This window comes from Prenolepis imparis, unplaced genomic scaffold (genome assembly GCF_030444845.1).
Source record: "Prenolepis imparis isolate NDT839.2.m4 unplaced genomic scaffold, iyPreImpa1.0 SCAF_148, whole genome shotgun sequence".
NCBI classification, from domain to species: Eukaryota; Metazoa; Arthropoda; class Insecta; order Hymenoptera; family Formicidae; genus Prenolepis; species Prenolepis imparis.
Window position 1 is genome coordinate 45630 of NW_028141306.1, and position 15456 is coordinate 61085.

Genomic DNA, 15456 nt, shown 5'->3' on the forward strand with positions numbered 1-15456 from the left:
TATTTATTTAAGAAGTGAAATTTTAATATTTATTCCGAAGAAATTTGCATCTTTGCAATTTTGTTTAGGGTGAGGGAACTTTGCGAGGGCTCTCACTGCAGTTATGCAGGAAACCCGACGGATACAAGGGAAGGTCGCGGCTTGCGCTGCAGCTATACAGGAAACCATGAAACCAGGGCTCGTACTGCAATTATGCAGGAAACCGTGAAACCAGGGCTCGCACTGCAATTATGCAGGAAACCGTGAAACCAGGGCTTGCACTGTAATCATGCAGGAAACCAGGGCTCGCGCTGCAATTATGCAGGAAGCCTTCAGCGGGGGAAGGAAGGGTTCAGGAATAATTAATACGAACTTCTTCGAATATTAGGTAACAGCTTTGAATAAAAGAAATTAATTTATTCAAGAACTCTTTTTAGTAGAGTGAGATTGTATATGCATATAAGGGGACTTACTACTTATGGCGTGCGTCGATAAAATGTTCGGTTCAAGATCGGCCCGTTGTAGGATCAGTGGGCCTCTAGGTCTGGCTGGTATATCCAATTGTTGTTATGCCGGAAGTTCACAGAGTTTCTCACTGAGTGTTCACGCTGATTTCACACTGAGAATTCGCACTGAGAATTCTTTCGCGCACTAAGTGTTGCGGTGAAAACGCAAGGAAACTGTGGATGTTCGACGAAGAACGATAAATGACGCTCCGCAGAGAAGTTCGCGTTTATATCCCCGTTTTTGATTCACGCCCTCCGTTCCGCCTTTTGACAAAATCATGCGAATAGAAGTTCATAATCGTGTTTTTAATATTTTTACTTTCCCTTTCTATGGGGAGCGTTGTAAGGATCGACGAATCAAAAGTTTAGTGCAGGCGTCTGCGAATCGGAGCTCGCTTTCCCAAAAACGGGGATGTCTCGAGATTTCGATATCGGCGGCGGTGTTTTGTTGTTAGTTTTTCCTATATCGCGATATTTGGCGTTTGTTAGTGCCGCTTTTATCGGCGAGTTCTTGCTTTATTGCCCTCACGTGCGGCTTAGAGCTTGTTTGCTGAGTGGCGATGCGTGTGGCATCTTTTTAATCTTTATATTTTTCGCCGCTTTCTCGCGAGAATACCCGCAGGTGTGCTATCTTATTTTGCACACTTTCGTTTTCATTATTTGTTTTCCCCTAATCTTACTAGGGAAGGATTTGCTTTCGGTGTGTTCTCGCCGTCGTTGTGTTTTCCCGATTTACAATGTTTGTCGGTTTCTCGCGAGAGTTTCCGCTGCGGTGCCGCTTCGCTCGGCACGTTTAATTTTATCAATTCGTTGTTCTAGTTTTCCCTTCAAAGGTGGGCTCGCTTTCGGCCCGCTCTCGCCGTCTTTGTGTTTTGCCGATGTGTGATTTTAACTTATTATTCGCGAGGGTGTCGGCAAGAATCCGCTTTCGGAATCTTTCCGCCCGGTCTTTTTTTATTTACCGATTTTGTAATATTTATCGGTCGCTCACGATATCTGCAGCTGTCCGTTTCGCTGGGCACGTTTTCGTTTTATTATATACGTGCCGCTTAGATTATTATTATCTCTTTTCTTCCTTTTTTATTTACCTAACAACAAACTTCGCCTTGGTCGTGGGAAAGAAAAGAATCGTGGAGTCCGCCGGACGTAACAGATGCAAAAAAGTTATCAAATACACAATTTTGTAAAAAGTTCAATAGTTTAACTCCTACACAAAAATTGTTCTTTAATATGCAATTACGAAACACAAAGTATGCTCCAAAGGTAGATTTCAAAATATTATTTGATGAATTAAAATCCACATTAGAATCTACATGCCCAAAACGAAGTTCACAATATTTAGACAATATATTTTTTGAATCATAAGCATACATAATAGTAATTTGTAAATCTTTATTATTTGTAAAATACAGGATACTTTCCGATTCACGCATGATGCACATGAAATGACAAAAAATCTATAGTTCATGTCACGCATATTATAGATTTTCTGTCACTTCATGCGCATCATGCGTGAATCGGAAAGTACCCACAATTGGCGCAGGTGTTTTAGAGCCCTGCACCACAATTTATTAAAAAATATATATATATATATTTATTTTATATATATATATAATAAATTTTATATATATTGTTGCGCCCCTTCGGATCTGCATCCTCATTCTCAGAACATTTCAAGATCATCCCCTATACGTTTCCGGGAGATCGTCGTCAAGAGGGTTGTTGATAAACAACCCCCAGGTTACTTTTGTTTTTCATCGCCATGTCAGTCTTGGTCTAGCTGTCATACCGTATTGACGTTACGAGACCTCTGACTAATTTCCCAATTATAATTATATTTCTTCTCTTTGTATCTCTTATAGTCGTCGCATTAAATCAAATTGCGTCCATAAGAGTCTTGATTTATTTCGTGCGCGAGTGAGAGTGCTTGTGAGAGTGAAATATCTTGCGAGATAACGAAAGAGGCGTCAGAGGCGTCCGAGGGACGCAACATTTTGGGGGCTCAGCCGGGATTTTCCGAAAAGACCAACGAAGAAAATACCAACAACGAAATGACAACGCAGCAAAACCCGAGAACAACGCGATCTCGAGTGGCTGTTGACGAGACTTCTTCCGAGACGGATACGCTGCAAACCGCACTACGAGAACTTCGAGAAATGCGTGCAGAACGAGAGCAACAACAGGCTCACTTCGAAGCTCTTCTTCGAGAGAAGGATGACCAGCTGCGTCGACTCGAACAGAGAATTTCTTCGCAGCGAAACCAACAGCTAAGTCCTTCTAATAATAGAGCTTGCGGAGACACGCACTATTGTCATGGAGCCTGCGCTAGTACCGCGATTGAACCGACCAACGATTTTCGCACAAAAACGGGCATTAAGTTAAAGCCCGATACGTACGACGGAAAAGTTCCGCTGCGGGAGTTCCTCTCCCAATTTCTTTTGATCGCGATCGCGAATAACTGGGATGATAGAACGAAAACGATTACTCTCGCCGCGAATTTAAGAGGAAAAGCGCGAATCGTATTGGAAAATATCGAGAATTTTGAAGAATTAACTTTCGCGGAATTAAAATCAAAATTGGAATTACTTTTCGGAGAAGGGAATTTAACTCAAAATTATTATTCTCTCTTCACAAATAGAAAACAAATTCGGAGAAGATTTCGCTTCGTTTGGGACCGAACTCGAAAGACTATCGCGACTCGCGTATCCTGAATGTCCTTTCGCAGTCCGCGACAAAATTGCATGCGCTCAATTTGTTTCCGCTTTATTAGACGGTTTTATAAAGAGAACCCTCCAATTAGAAGGGATAACCTCCTTAAATTTGGCTATCGAAAGAGCAAAAACTATTAAAATTATTCAAGGAGAAAATTACGAACGAAAAAGAGAAGATTTCGGAAATAACGGAAAATTTTATAAAAATTTTGAACGGTAAAATTTTCAAAAGGCGGAGAGGAACGACGCGCGAACGAACGTCGAGAAAAAGAAAGACGAATTTTTAAAAGACTCGAAAGGGAAAGCGCGAGCGAATAATTTTTCCTCTAAAGAGAAGGAATGTTGGTCTTGCGGAAAGACCGGACATCTTCGTTTTCAGTGCCCTGACGCAAAGGGAAACTAGAATTAGTTGAACTTTTCGGGGAAAGTTCGACTTTCACAGATAATACCCCGACTCTTGACTTTGTAGAATGTAGTGTTAAGAAAATCCAACAGAAAAATTATTTCTCGTATTATGGAAAATTAAATGGAAAAAGTTGTTTGTTTAAGATAGATACGGGCTCTGACGTTTCCATATTAAATAGTAAATTGGTAGAAGAAAATCTTAGGAAAATTCGAGTCAAATTTTCAGTAAAAGTAAAAATTGAAATTGGAAATTATTCTCTTGAAATTCCTTTATTTATTGCAGAAATAAATGATCAATGTATACTTGGAATTGATTTTCTTAAAATAATTGATTTAGACAATGTTTTTAATAAAGCTTTTAATGAATCCATACTTGATAATAAAAATTTTCAATGTTCACAAATAGAAAATTTTTCAAAGAAAATCCCGTCTATTTTAAATGAACTTTTTGAAAAGAGCTTTATTCATTTACAAGAAATTCAAAAAGAAACTCTTATTAACTTTTTACACGAATTTCAAGATTTATTCTCTTGTGATATTGTTGCTGGGAATTGTGATGTTATTGAACATGTCATAAATGTCGAAGACTCTCTCCCCATTAAACAGGCACCCCGTAGTTAATGTTATCTTCATCCCCAGTGTTATCTTTTCCAAAAGGGGAAAGTCAATTTATTTTAGATACCGATGCTTCGAATATCGGAATTAGTGCAGTTTTATCACAAATACAAGACGAAAAGGAAATGGTCATCGCGTATTTTAGTCGAGTTCTTAGCAACACTGAGAGGAATTATTGTGTGACTCGTCGTGAATTATTAGCAATTATTGACGCTATTAAATTTTATCGACATTATCTTTTGGGTCGAAAATTTTTGATTCGAACTGATCATATTTCCTTGAAATGATTAATGTCCTTTAAAGATTTAGAGGGACAATTGGTTCGTTGGTTGGAAAGACTCCAAGAATATGACTTTGAAGTGCAACACCGAAAAGGAGAGTCTCATAAGAATGCCGATGGATTGTCCAGACGACTATGTGAAACTTTTGGTTGCGAATATTGTGCCAAAGTCGAAGAGAAGAACACAACAGGGAACGAGAAAATCGTTGCCCGACTCATACTCCAACGAGAAAATCTTGAGGATTGGCGTAAAGAACAAGAAAAAGATCCCAGTATTGCCATGATTATTCGAGGAAAAAGAGAAGGAAACGTCCACCTCGTTCTGAATTGGCGACCCATGATGTTTCCGCTCAAATTTATTAGATGTATTGGGATACGTTGATTCTTCAAAATGGAATCCTTTACAAGAAGTGGGAAGCCCCGAACTTGAAATCCAGTTTTCTTCAATTGATTATTCCTCGAAAACGAGTAAAAGAAATCCTTGAGGAAGTACACGATTCTCCATCGGGAGGTCATTTTGGAATAAACAAAACCTTAGAAAAGGTTCGAAAACGCTTCTATTGGGCGACTTGTAAACAAGACGTCGAGGATTGGTGCAAGTCTTGCAAAGTTTGTGTTTCTAAGAAGGGCCCCACAGGGAAGGGAAAATCTCCCATGCAAATTTTTAATGTAGGAAATCCTTTCGAGAGAATTCAGATGGATATTCTAGGTCCACTTCCAACAACTTCGTCTGGGAATAAATATTTGATTGTCATCGTAGACTGCTTCACCAAATGGGTAGAAGCTTTTCCTCTGAAAAATATTAAAGCGAAAACAGTGGCAGAAATTTTCGTCAATGAATTTGTCTCTAGACATGGAGTACCTTTAGAGGTACATACCGATCAAGGGAGAAATTTCGAGTCGAAACTGTTCGCTAAATTAATGGAACTTCTAGGGATTAGGAAAACGCGGACTACGGCGTTACATCCTCAATCTGATGGTCAAGTCGAACGACAACATCATACTATTATCAATTACCTAGCGAAATATATTTCTCAAAATCAAAAAGATTGGGATCGGTGGATTCCCATGTTCCTTCTAGCCTACAGATCTTCAAAGCACAAAACCACTGGAATGACTCCTGCGGAATTATATTTCGCTCAAGATTTAAGACTTCCTGTGGATTTACTAAGAGGAAACCCTCCTAAATCAGAACAGGAAGAATCATCTTCGATAGGAAATTTCGCTAAAACTTTGAGAGAAAAATTAGACGAAATTCATTCTGAAATCAGAGAGAAGATGAATATAAAATCTTCTCGGGTGAAAAGTTGACTACGATAAGAGAGTTAGAAAAATTCTATTTCAAGAGGGAGAGAGAGTCTGGTTTTACAACCCCCGAAAAGTCAAAGGTAAAACTCCCAAGTTGCAAAGCAATTGGGAAGGACCTTTTACTATAGTGAAGAAGTTCAACGATGTGGTGTATTGCATACAGAAAATACCCAGACGGAAGAAAGTGGTTCACGCGGATAGATTAGCTCTTTTTGTAGAAAGGAAAATTATTAATTGATAGTTAGGTCAGAGCCCGAATTAAAATTATTGAAGATTAGGGATGTGTATGTGTTTGTGTGTGAGTGTGTGAGCGCATTTCCATTCTTGCATTTATACTGCGTAAGGAATATTTTCTTTTTCAGTCTTCGTTACGAGAGGAGGTTTGTCCGAGTCTTCGGTACGAAAAGGTTCTCCCAAGAAAGTTCCTGTGGCCGAAACTCAAAGAACAGCTGACACCTTCCAAAAGGAGACTTCTCGTTCATTTCAAATGATCGTTTGATTCTTCAACTAAGAAGACCGTCTCATCTTCAGTTGGATGGTCGTTTGGTTCTTCGCAACTAAGAAGACTGTCTCTCGCGGTTTTTGATCCGTGGTTTTCCCGCGAGACAAAGGGCAAATGCCGAGACAGAGATTAGGGGAGTCCACGAGGGACGAAGGGTCCACGGATGATATTCCCCCCTCCCCTTGTCTGAAGATTTGACTTCGATGTTTCTCCGGAAGACGGTTCAGCGGGAGCAACAGAACAACAGCGAGGACAGCAGGGATTTTCTTTTACCTCGGTTGGTGTAGGGAAGAGTTTGGCCAACTTTTCTCAAGACACCGTTCTCAGAAGACACCGTTCGAGTACGGAGAAGAAGAGGACGAAGCCCGGTAACCCGTAGCAACAGCTCGGGGAGGGCAAGATTCATCCGGACAATGCTGACGCAGGAAAAGGGACCAGGCATTTCGCTCGACAACCCATAGCAACAGCTTGGGAAGAGCAGGAGAATCGTCGCTGCCCTGGGATTAGCGTCAGTGTCCTGGGTCTTCAGAAGTCTCCATGTTAGATTGTCGGGACGACAATCTTGAAGAAGGGGGGCAGTGTTGCGCCCCTTCGGATCTGCATCCTCATTCTCAGATCTACATTTCAAGATCATCCCCTATACGTTTCCGAGAGATCGTCGTCAAGAGGGTTGTTGATAAACAACCCCCGGGTTACTTTTGTTTTTCATCGCCATGTCAGTCTTGGTCTAGCTGTCATACCGTATTGACGTTACGAGACCTCTGACTAATTTCCCAATTATAATTGTATTTCTTCTCTTTGTATCTCTTATGGTCGTCGCATTAAATCAAATTGCGTCCATAAGAGTCTTGATTTATTTCGTGCGCGAGTGAGAGTGCTTGTGAGAGTGAAATATCTTGCGAGATAACGAAAGAGGCGTCAGATGCGTCCGAGGGACGCAACAATATATATAATAAATTACACACACACACACACACACACACACACACACACACACACACACACACACACATATATATATATACAAATATAAGTGATAGGCCTTAAGAGCCGAACGCGGATGTTGATGCGTATTCCAACGAAATTTAATTTTTCGCTGGAATTAAATTAATTGTGCACATTCTTTAGGGGGGTTAGAGGGGATGATGGAATAAAAATCTCAAGTATGAGATTATTCCATACAAGACTTGGCAGTATACCAAGTAGTAAAATTCGTGCCCTGTGCACAATTAATTTAATTCCAGCGAAAAATTAAATTTCGTTGGAATACGCATCAACATCCGCGTTCGGCTCTTAAGGCCTATCACTTATATTTGTATTTAATACGGAAGAGCCTTAATAGTAATTCTTATTGTATGTATATATATATATATATATAAAATATAATGTTATATTTATTATATATATATATATATATATATATATATATATATAGGGTGTTAAAAAAGTGTCGGATACGCTCAGTGCCATTCGATAGAGAATGAGAATCTAAGAAAAAAAGTCTAATACTATTTTTCGATCGGATGAATAATTTCGCCGCAATTAATTATTATAATCAGCCAATCTGCGCGGAGCTACAAAAGAAAGCCAGGGGCGGAGCGCGCGAAGTGAGAAAGGCTACGGCGCGGCGGCTACTGTGCTCATGCTCTCGTACCGAGTGGAGGGAAAGTACTTGCGATTTATTTATTTATTTTAAATTTATTTATTATTCAACTTGTTTTTTAAACGATTAACAAAATAATTTACAGGAACAATCATCACGTAAAACATTTGCGTTATTCTGTATCACGATACAGCGACTTTGTTAATTTAATGAAAGAACTTATTTTTAAGCAAGAAGGCAGGATAATTATTAATTAGAATAATTATTTTGCAAGACTATACTGATTATTAGGTTAATACATTTTACTTAAAAAATCGCTTGCGAAAATTATTAAACTTCTAGCTAGGTATGCTTATTTGAAAAATTTAGTTCATACGCTAAACAAAAAAAACGATATAGCAGATAGAAATTTATGAATAAACAATTACATAATCACAGGACTTTAACACGTAAAACAAACTTACTTTATTTATTAGTAAGATGCCAGCATGTTTGCTGCAATTATTTTTCTTATTTAATAAAGAGTTGTATCAATACATGGAATGTAAACAGGGTTATAATTTGACAAAGTAAAGAAAACTAACTTATTTAAATAAGTTAAAAATTAACAATTGTTAAAAAATGATAAACATTTGCTTTCTTTACATTAAATGCTGAAAGTGTCCACCATTAGCTTCCAAACATTTATTTGTCCTGTACGCAACACTTCCTGTGGCATTTTGTATGTGCTGCCGCTGTATGGTAGCAAACGCTATTTCAATTTGCTCCTCCAATTCGTCCTGCGTTTCTATGCGATTAAAATAAATTCTCTCTTTCTGTGCACTCCACAAAAAAAGTCACAAGGATTGAAATCTGGTAATCTTAGTGGCCATTGCCAGAAAGGTGCTCCACGACCCATCCAATTATCACGATATGTATTATTTAAATATTGGCGCACAGGTGCTGTTAATTAAAACAAAATTAATAATTTATTAAATAATTAATTGAAACAATGATAGAATATTTTTAAATTCCTATTTATTTTTACCCAATTTTATTAAAACAGAACATTATGTTTCAACATTCATCGATATTGATATTCTTTTAATATTTAGCGCATGCAGATCAATCTGTGAAAAGTATGGTTTCTAAAACTTGAGCATACTGCTGATATTTTTATCATACAGATTTTCTGTTGAGATACAAATTTAAAAAATTTTAAAGCAAGTAAGTAATACTACTTATAAAGAGTTTCAATTAGAAAATCGAATAAATAAAAAATTATTTATGAAAAACTCGATCAAAAATTATATCTGAATAAATAAAAGAAGGTGTTATTACATTGATTATTTCATGTTATTTTATGCAATTTAGAATGCAATTTTTCAAACATAATTTTCGTCTACGAAAAAAAATAATATCTATCTGTATAAAATAAAATTTTTTAAATCAAAAGTTGCGAAAATACAAACATTGAAATAATAACAAAGCATGATGTGTTTATTAAAAATAAGAAGTTTAGAAGCTCTCAGAAACTAGTATTTTATGATACAAAAAACATATTACAAAATAATATTAATAATTGTAAACTTTTTATAAGTTGTATTAAAAAAATTTTAACTTTACATTAATTTGTTATTAAATTGAAGCAAAAAATTTGAATTGAGGCAATAAATTTTCAAATATGTTTAATAATTTATAATAATTGTAACCTGTATTGTGCGCTGGACATCCATCATGCATAAAAATGATGTTGCGTCGAAATAGCGGTATATCGTCGATAGAAGCGGGAGGAAAAAGTAAATTTGGCAACTCATCGCGCAAAAATTCCAGATAATTTAGACCATTTAATCTCTCCGGCAAGAATACTGGACCAATCTAATTATTTGAAGTTTGCCCATAAATAAATACACATAAATACACATTATGACTTCATAGAAATTATTTAAGAAAGTAGAAGTAAAAAAACGGAGAATTAAAATAATGCTAAATTTGTTATCTAAATAAAAAAGCAAAAAATTAAACCAAAAATAAATACGTAAAACTCCAATCACAGGAGAAAGACCAAAAGATGGCAAAATGTAAAAACATGTTTTGTTATAAATTCCAAGAAATTCTAGACTGCAAAACTAAACCATTAGTAATTATTTACCAACTCATCATCGATCAAGCCAGCCCAAACATTGACTTTAAATCGATACTGAGATTTATTATCCCATGTCAAAAAAGGATTTTCAACGCCATAATAATGATAATTATGGGAGTTGAATATTCCATCTTGCGTAAAAGTACATTCGTCAGTCCATAGTATACGACGAGAAAATAATGGATTCTCTCTCACTGCCTCTAAATAATTCCGGGCAAACTGTCGACGTGGAGGATGATCACGAGAAAGCAATTGCTGCACTCGAATAAAATGATATGGGTGGATCTTATTTTCTTTTAAAATTGTATGCACAAGGACGTGCGAAATGCCCATTTCTCTCCCGACTACTCTAGTACTTATTCGAGGATCGGCTTCGACCCGTGCCATCACATCTTCTTCCACTTCCGGATTTCTCACATTACGAAGACGTCCTTCGAGTTGTACAGGCATAACATTGCCAGTTTCACGTAAACGTCTCACTGCACGACGAATCACATTCACGTTTGGATGTCTCACGTTTGGATACATCCGCTGATATTCCCTAGCCGCGAGAGCTGCGTTTTCCTCGTTTGCAAAATACAAACGGATCATATTAAAATAATCTTCCATAAAATATGGCATAATTTATGTTTCACGCACAGAATGACAAACAAGAATGACAAATGAATCATTTTCTTTTGTTTATAAGCAATTTTTTTAGCCATTACATAAAAATAAACAAATGGTTGCCAAGCCAACACCGATACATTACCAACAAATTTCTAAATAAAAACAAAGATAAAGATCCCCGCACTAATCATATGGAAAATCTATCCCGGTAAAATCAATTGGTTTTTTCATATGTTGTAGACTTACTGAACAAAAGATGTAATGGGCACAAAGCTCAATAATGGACTTCTTTAATTTATTTCTCATTAATTATTGAGAAAATCGCAAAATGGTAGAGGACTTTTTTACTCGGTTTAACCTACTCTACCTGCAACTGACGGGTGGTTCGCGAATTATGGGACACCCTGTATATATAATATATTCTTTATATATATAATTTGTAACATTTGTATATAATTTTGTATATAAGGAATAAGATTTACGCTGAAAGAAAAAAATTTAACACTTTCGTTGTACAAACAATCTGGAGCTTGTTATAAATTATTATCGAAAGTATTTGTTTTACCTAGTGCTACAACTCTTAAATCTTTATTATGAACAATTTCTTTACAACCAGGCATTAATAAATTTATTTTTGAGCATCTTCGGGAGCATGTTTCACAAATGAATGACGAAATAAATAAATTATGTATATTAATGTGGGACGAGATGTCTTTGGAAGCCAATTTGCAATATGATCAATTAAATGACAGAATAATTGGTTTTGAAGACTGGGGACATAGACGCACGTCATTAATAGCTGATCATGCATTAGTTTTTATGGCACGAGGAATTTGGAAAGGTTGGAAAATGCCATTATGTTACAGCTTTTGCAAAAGTCAAACAAAATCTGCCCAATTATTAAGATGTATTAAAGAAATTATAAAAGAATTGACTGAAGCTGGTTTGACAATAATTGCAACTGTATGCGACCAAGGAGGACCAAATATGACAGCCATTAAAAAACTTCTTGAGGATTCAAGAATCAAATGTATACAAACAGGTCAAGAATTTAGTGAGTATTCAGTTTTAATTAATATTATATATTATATAATAGAAGATATAATAAATAATACATAAGGTAATTTTTAATTTTCTTTAAGGAAATACTATTGAATTTTGTGGACAAAATATTGTACCCATTTATGATCCACCTCATCTTTTAAAAGGCATTCGTAATAATTTATTATATAAAAATTTGGAAATTAATGCCACCAATTCAGAAATGAATGAACGTCAGATCGCATCGTGGGATATTATTGAACTGGCATATAAAATGGACATGAACACAAATACATTGAATCGTCAAGTGCCAAAATTAACTGATGAACATATAATTAAATCAAAAATAAAGAAAATGAAAGTTAAATGTGCAGCTCAAGTTTTTAGTGCAAGATTATCAGCATATATCGAATACAACAGCAAAATCAAAGGTAATTTAACAGGTTGTAATTATTTTCTTTTAATTTATTGAATTGTATAATATATTTATATGTATTTTACTTAGTTTTACAGGAGGATTTGTTGAGTCACAAATTGGTCCACTACGAATACCAAACAAGGAAGGGTATGATACAGCAATAGTTTTAGATTTTTTAAATAAAGTTTTTGATTCTGTTAACGCACATACTTTGCGTCCAGAGACTCCTTTACGCGCTGCAGTAACAAAAAATAGCAAACATCATGATTTTTGGCCATATGCTATTAGATTATTGTCCGATATACGATATATAGATCCAAAAACGAAGCAGGCAGTTCGATGCATACCATCATTAAAAAATTGGATTTTTACTCTACGTGGTTTTCAAAACATATGGAAAATAGTTGATAACGCAGGCATACAGTTTTTACGGACAAGAAATATTAACCAAGATCCATTATAAAATTTTTTTGGTATGATTCGAAGTCACGGACGTAGAAATATTAATCCTTCATGTGGCCAATTCTGTGAATCGTATGAAACATTATTAATTAATAATTTGACTTCAAAAGGATCTATGGGTTTTAACTGCGAAAATAAAAATGATGGTGATTTGCTATTTACATTTAAACAATTTGTGAAAAACATTTCTCATGTGAACACTGCAGAACAAATAGTGGAAGAAGATTCTGTAGAATCTTCTCAAATTACACATACAATAATAAATAAAACCTGCTCATCGTATAGAAATAGTCAAATATATTATATGTTGCTGGCTGGATTGCAAAAAAATTTTTGTCCTCAAAACAATTTAAAAATTGTCCAGCGTGTAAAGAGAGTCTTTTAACAACAGATACAACGCGAAGAATATATGCAATTAGTCCATAGAGAATATGTACGAGAGAAACCTTCGTTAACTTACCCGTGTATGTCTTTTTTAAAACATGCATTTATTGAACTCAGTTTTAAACAAAAATATTTCCTCATTATGTTTTCGTAGAAATGTTTCTGTCTTGTTACGTGCTTGTTTAAACGAAAAATTAAATTTGGATTTTATAATATGTAATGAACATAAGGAAGAATTAAAATGTGCTGTAAAACAAAAAATTACAAAACTATTTTTATATACATTCTGCAAGACAATTAATAGAATTTTATCTGGCCGCGATACTCGACATATAGCTAGAAATACTATATTTCAGCAAGCTATTGAATATTATAAAAAAAAGCAAAGACGATATAAAGTAAAAATATAAATTCTTTTATTAAATATTATATTATTATATATTTACATCATTTTAATATTTATATCAATTATTTAATAAATATTAAATCAATCATATAATATATTTGTATATCATTTTTAATACTTATAACAATTTATCCTATCCACATATACTTTTATTAAAGTTGCAATTATTAAGTTATAATTTAATAATAATTATCATGCTTTAATTAAACTAATGTAATTTTTTATTTTTAGGTTTATAACTTTATAGTTGCAACTTTTTAATTTTTACTTTTTAATTTTATTAGGGCCACTTCGACCAACTTTCACTCCGATTAACTTTAATCGACGATGAAACTATATCTGTTTCTTTTTAAGAACGTATCTATTATAAAAAGAGACAAAGATATAGTTTCATCGTCGATTAAAGTTAATCGGAGTTGGTCGAAGCCCTTTAATAAATATGCTCTATATTAGAGGGTCGGCCATATTGAATATTAGTTTATCTCCGTATATTCGTCCAGGTGGCGTTCAAAACACTGTTCCAAAGCAAACTATGGAAGTTGATTATCTATTTTACAGTAATCTGTGCCCCGCACGCTGCTAATATCACGGTGCGCCACTAACGCCGCCTGTGTCAAACGTGAGAACTGTACAAGATTACCACTACATGCATCTATTGCATGTGTTGTATACGTATATGCATGTGTGTATACGTGTATGCATGTGTGTATACGTGTGATTAATAATGCGTGTAGCACGATATATACTACTATGTATGCGTGAACGATGATGACGTGGACGTTCCTTAAACGAAATTTTTCATATTTAGACTTTGCATTATTATATTTTCGCTTACAAAGCACGTAGAGCAAAAATAAAGACACTTTCATTATATAATTCGACCTCAATCTATCGATTAAACCTAGTAAAAACTCGATCGCTTCAACCGTTATTGAGAATCCGAATCTATGACTATCTCAAACTGTCCGATTCGCGTAAAGATACACGGTGCCTCGCTTCTGAGAGTCGGCTTCGCCCTAACTAGGCGCGAGACACTACCGTGTCTCTTGATATATTAAAAATTTATAATTAAAAATATATATTAAATATATATTAAACACATTAAAAACATATTAAATATACAGAGTGTCCCATACCCAGCGAATCACTGATTTACAGTAGAGTCTCGACGTCATTTGGAAACGATGTTTACTCAGCGAAAATGTTGAGTAATTAATTTTCAAATTATAAGCGACTGAAAATACAAGGTTTTTCTCAAACTAAGTCTTGTTGAAATATAATATTAATAAAATCACATTCTACAGTTAATTTCAGATAGAATTTAACATAATTTTAATTTAAGGCTTATTGTTAGTTACAAAGATACATGATAGCAAATATCAAGAAAATGCAAGAAATGATTACCTCCCTTGGCATTTTCGCTGAGAAAAGATTGTCTCCAAATGACACCGGAGATCTAACAGCACATCAGTGATTCACTGGGTACAAAACACCCTGTATATATAAATTTATTAATATATTTAAAATTTTATATTTTCAGAATGCATCGGACAAACAAAATATATTTACAAAAGATGTGTTTTTGTAAGTATTTAATTAACATAAAAAATTATTTTATAATTTATATATTTTATAATAAAATATATATGGTAAATGTTTGCATGTTTGCAAGTTTATAAATAGTGATAATTACAATTTTTTTCTTTTGCTTCAGAAAGCATATTTGCGTCCTTTTCTTTTTTTCTTCTTTTTTTTAATAGATAAAAATGTTTGATGAAAATATTGATTTAAAGGCAGATTGACGGCACAAATGCAGCAGAGCTAGTCAAAGATCGTCAGAAAGTCGTTCTGTGAGATTATTGCCGCCAATCTGCTATAAAATTATCACCACTAACACAACAAACATCTAATATAACATAGATGTAATGTCATAACGTAACGTACACTTATTGTTTTATTTATAATGTTATAATAATTTTTTAGAAATATACCAACAGAGAAGGAAATCAACTTTCAACAAACATTAAATCGAAAAAAAGTTTTTACTTCTACACCAAAAAATTCCAATAATAATTTTATCGTAAGTATCTGACACACTATGT